Source organism: Adiantum capillus-veneris, chromosome 23 (genome assembly GCF_014529385.1).
Source record: "Adiantum capillus-veneris isolate H3 chromosome 23, ASM1452938v2, whole genome shotgun sequence".
Taxonomy (NCBI): Eukaryota; Viridiplantae; Streptophyta; class Polypodiopsida; order Polypodiales; family Pteridaceae; genus Adiantum; species Adiantum capillus-veneris.
The window spans coordinates 25,865,112-25,870,907 of NC_140953.1; the positions used below are offsets into that span (position 1 = coordinate 25,865,112).

The 5,796-nt window shown below is 36.5% G+C and overlaps 1 pseudogene; it reads right to left on the reverse strand.

Annotated features, from left to right (window-relative positions):
* Positions 1 to 2,366: 2,366 nt before the first annotated feature.
* On the reverse strand, positions 2,367 to 3,392 carry LOC147427544 (uncharacterized; annotated as a pseudogene).
* Positions 3,393 to 5,796: the final 2,404 nt, after the last annotated feature.

Below are 5,796 nucleotides of genomic sequence, written 5' to 3' on the forward strand. Positions count from 1 at the left end.
GAGTGAAAGTTTGGAATGATAGGAAGTTTGACAAATGATGGAATGAAGGCATAAGTTTGAGCACCTTTAACATCCCAAAAAAATTTCTTTGTATGCGATGATGCAAATTTGACAATAATTGTGACTTGCATCAAAAGTTTGAGCATCTTTACCATCATAAAAAGTTTTCTTTGTATGAGATGATGTAAATTTGACAATAATTCGTAAAAGCATGAATAGGTGGTACAATAGCTACCTGTTTTTTGAATTGGTAGCTACCACATGGTAGCAAGATCCAAGAAATCAAGTTGAAATCTAGTGATACAAAGGAATAGAAACATTGGTTGGAGAACTTTAGTTTGAGCATGTAAGTAATAAAATTAGAGTTAGTGTGATATGCTACTACCTAACCACAAAAATTTGGTAGCAGTGTGTTCTAGACACATGTGTTAAGTCCACCTATTCATGATTCTACGTTCTATGCCACAACTTGTAACTCTTGTTGTTGTAGCACTGGAGCAAGACTCTTTAACATCTTCAATGTCACCTGTTTCTATATCCTTAACATTCAAGTGTACAACCAAAATAGGGCATGAATCAATTTCATGTATAATACTCCATAATCCCTTTGTAACCAGTACGTGATGGATCATATGTATCCACTATGGGTGATTAAATCCATCCAATTTTTCCTCAACAATTGACACACAAAAAACATTGTTGTTGTGGCCATTGAATGCATCTAATGAGAAAGTTTCATGGAGGAAAATTTGCAAAGAATCACTCTATCCTATATAGACTAATCTATGTACATAATACAAAACAAAATCCTATAAAAAACCTCTACACAAGTAGAAAAAATTACCTATGTACTGCTAGCAATAGTGGAAATGGAGTCCAAGATGAGCCAAATCAAAATTTTGACAATTTGAAACTCTATGAGCCTTCCCAAAGTGGAAATCATAAGAACCAAACTTTGTTCTTATATGCATATCCTACAAGTGGTAGGCACTTCTCTCTCTCTCATTTCTTTGCCACACTTAATTGACATAATGCTCAAGTAGATCCAAGACAATGGATTTAACAATTTCACTTTACTCATTTTTTGTGGATGATAAGAAGAGAAGAAGTTTAACTTTGTACCAAATATTTCAAATCATCATCTTTAAAGGAGACTTGTCGTATGTGGGTTTATATCAAAGACAATTGACTTTAGAAAGCCATGATACTTGAAGATCTAAGAGATAACAAAACTAAAGAGTTTAAAAAAATTAATCGTGTATCGTAAGGTTTGATAGTTTTGTATAGAAGGTGATTGTTTGCTAAACATGTCTACTAATTGACCAATACCATTGTTGTCATGGAGATACTTAAGTAGACCAAAGATAAAATCCATGGCTATACTCTCCCATGGGCCTCAAATATTGGTAATGGTATAAACTTGCCCCTATTGTATTTCACTTTTTGACACGTCATACATTGTGTAACAAATTCATAAATGTATTATTTAATTGATGGTCGATAATATTATGTTTTTATAGGATGAATGATGACTACGATTCCACGGTGCCTTGGATAAGAGCATGTGTGATTCTTGCATTATTTTTTCACGTAAAGCTTGTGTGAAACATAGTTTATTTCGATAGAGAAGAAAATGTAAATGGATCTTGTATTCTCCTATTGATCAATGATGACTAAATCAATATATTATGGATATGAAACATATTGATCTATCATTTCCACATTTATTTCTTGATATATATAGAAAATTTGTAGTAAAAACACTTTGATGCGCCTTCAATGTCTCTATTAGGTAAGAAATGTACACATGGGTTAAGGTTCTACATAAGCCACTCTTGTATAATTTGCAAAAAGATTAAACCACAAACCAACACTATGATGATGGCCACAAGCCATTTGAGTATGCTAAAGCCTTGCTTTATTGCCCAAATTGTTAAGTAGCACAACACTAATGCAAGGCAAGTTATCCATGCTTTAAACTTAACAAATCAGATAATCTCCAATATTTGTTAATTATTTGATAATTCGCAAATGAAAGTGCATGAATCTTTGCAAGCCGACAAGCTCAAATGTCAAAAGAGTTTTCTACTTTTGATTGGGGGAAAGTACACGGAAAATGGGTCTTTCACAAACTACCAATGCAATGTAGCCATTTTCTCAAGTTAACTAATTGTTTTTTTAACAAAGTTTTATTGTTCATGCACTTTAGTCTAGGTATATGTATCAAATAGTTTAGGCAAGAGCTTGCAGGAATCAAGTGCAAAATTTATTATACACTATCGAGAATTTAAGAGCAACAACAATCTCCCCATTTGACCTAAAAGTTCTCTCTTTACTCTTTGGTTGTAAGTGAAATCACAAGCCTCTCACAGATAGACACTTGCAAGATGATGTAGTTCATCTACACATAATGGTTCCCCCTTAGAACCCTCAAATTCACTAGCGTTTGAGTTTGAATCGTCGGTCACATAGCCAACCATGGTATCATTTTTTGTACCAAAGAATGTGCAATACCTGCTATCAACCCTCTGACTAGATATCTCCTCCTTTTCTACGCTCTCAACAAAAATTTTAATCAAGTGATTGGCCAAAGATGATACCCTTCTTCTGGCAAGTTTCAGCAACAATAAAAACCGTCTACATGCACATAAAGATTTCAATATCTGAACAGCTTGTTATCTTAAAAAAATTGTAGAACGGGACACTCTTTGCCAACACTCATGTCCCCCACTCTAATAGTTGGAATTCCCTCAGCATCAGAGTTTGAGTTCAACAAAACTGGAGCAGCACTTGCTCTTCGTTGAGGTAAAGAGTCTTTCCACCAATATAAAACTTCAACCACATTAGATAGAATCGAAGGTGGCAATTCAACTTTGAAAATGCTGTGTTACTCATCGGCAGAAAGTGCCAACAAAAAAGAAAGTCTTTTTTGAAAGTTTGTGCCAAATCTTCTCCACTCCCTCTTGAACCAATCAACTGTCATGTGCTTGGCTTTCAAACCAAGATGCAAACTTCCCATTGCCACCAAGCTATCCTCCTCCTGCTCTCCTCTCATACATAAATTTCCTGTTTTGCTTAAATGGGATACTTCACTTAAGGTTGATGCTGAGCTGCCTAATGATCCACTCGCATCAAGCGACCATGTAGGCATTGAGCGAATGTGGTTTGCTGATTCCCCTTGATGACCACTCTTATGCTCAAATGGCTTGAAATGGACCATGGACACCTGTCACACATTAGTAAGAAATGATAGGACACTTACCAAAGACTTGCAAAATTACAATATAAACCTAGAGGAATGCAAGAAAATCCAAATTCGCCATTAATAGAAAATGAAGTTATAGACATGGGACATGAGGTCCAACATGCGTAAAATTTTTACATACCTTCATAAATTCCAAACTTATGAGCTAAGAACGGAGCTAAACACTTGCGCAAATGCATATAATTCACTAGATACATCAATGCTTGCTCTTACATGATCAAAACATAAAGCTGACTACATATATGAAATAGACCAATCCAGACCTTCAAAATGTCAAAGTCTTTAGTCTCCAATACTAAAAAAATTTACTCACACAAATCCAACACCAAACCATTTCCATTCAACATTACAAAACTTTTCGGCCTAGAGGCTCTTTCACTCACCTCCCTATCTAGCAAAGAAATAAAATAGGATCTGATACAACAAAACCAACTTGTTTTGCCACCATCCATCCTTATACTCGGGCCTGGGAGGGCGACTCAACCACGAGTGCACAGCCGTAGTAAATGCATGCCACATAATCTTCCGGCTCTTCTGGCCAAAGGGAAGCACCTACTTGAACCAAAAGAGCTAAGTACAACACCTGTTCACTACTACCTATACAAAATCAGTGGATTACCTACAATGTGGCTTATGTTGAAGAACAGGCAGAGGGGCATGGCCAATCTGAGGCGAGACCTAGGCCAACCCTATACCGGTCTGGTCGCCTCCCTTTGCAATCTTTGTAGCAAATAGAGCGATATGTATTGGATAGAGACTTACATTACATGATTTGCAATAAGGATTTTGATTTCTTAGATGATTCAACGACTAGCCTAAAGATTGCTGAGGTTGGCCAGCTAGATTCCCATCACCCACAACCTCACAACATAAGAATATTTCTTGAGACAATGATTACTCAAGATTTTCCTTATTGCCCCTCAAAAGAAGAGTGTTACTTGATTTAGAGACCATGACAGGGCTCCAAATAGGCTTAGCACACTACTGCCCCCATATGCTAAGCCTATCTCGACCCTTGCCATGGTCTCTAAAGCAGGTTAGGCTCTTCTTTTGAGGGAAATAAGGAAAGGCTTGAGTACATCTGCATGGTAAGCTCTATCATCAAAAGTGCAAAAACTTACACAACGGAGCTCTGGCATGTATGTAAGAAGTTTTCTCCATCAGTGAGGGAAAAAAATCTCTTTGAAGATGTCTACTGAAGGTTTCTGCCTTCAAAGAGATGAACATCCATATACACCTCCGACCACTGTGTTACACTGGTAGAATATAGCCTTTAGCAGTGCACCATAATAGCAACTCTCACTGTCTCCGCGTGTCTGCTTTCAACTGTGCCACCTCATCCTGTGCATCCGCCAAGGGTAACACAAAAACAACTAACCCTTGCGTATGTCGTAAATGCATTCGGTAAACAAAACATCTTCTTGGCACATTTTTCTAAAACTTGGTGAGCCTACTAAGCTTTTTCAGCTTCTTCATTCTAAGAGTGTCCACTTGGCATGACCTTGACCATTGCCCTTGGCCTCAATTGCGCGACCATCAGTGTCTGAAGCAAAAAAGATATCTTTTTTGTGGACGTTAAGGAATTGGAGGGCCAAATCTTATTGAACATTGCCTTCCAGGTCTTTCTTTCCATGTCCAACTAATCCAACGGTTCCCTAACTAACCTAAAAAAGAAACAAGTTTGCCACTTGCTACTCCCAAGCCTATTTTAGCAGATTAGCAGATGTATAATAAACGTTCGTAATTTACTTACTCTCCTATACTTTGTAGTCCAACTAGGCCAACAGCCCCTTAACTAACATCTAAAGTACTCTAATTTCTGCTAAGCATATTAAAGAACAATCCTTTTATAAACAATTTTGACATGTTCACGAATAACAGATTTCCTTTCTCTACTTTATCAATTTTGAAACAATGTTCACCACTTTGAACTCATACAGATTTTAATTTATTTGCGACCACACATATACCCATTTTCATCATGACAGAGTCGATTTCACCAACCAAAATATTTGTATTGAAAATAATAACCTGTTCAATTCCCAACCCAATGCTTATTCTAAACATGCATATGCCAACTTTGCAATCATTGCTTTTGACTTACAGACTTTTGCCAAATACTAAAGTTTGCTTTTGAATTTGAAATAATATTAAAATATGAATCTGCTTGTAAACTTTCTTGATACAAAATGCAAAGATTTCATTTATGCTTCCATTTCTGAAAAGTGACAAACAGTTATGATTTTACTATTTTAATTTTAAATTTTTTTTAAAAAAAAAAGCACGACTCGACTAACCACAAATCACTTTTTCCCTCAACGTTTACGTTGCTTTTTCCGTTCACCAAGGTTCAGTTCGGTACATCTTTGTCGTGGGCTTCTTTTGCACGTTTGATAATCAAAATCTCTCGCTTTTCACTCTTGAACTGATTCTCTCTCTAGCCTTTTTTCACTCACCCAGTTACTCTCAGTCACTTTCCTTTCTCCTCACTTTCTCTCTCAATCTCCATTTTTCCTCCCTCTTTCTCTTTA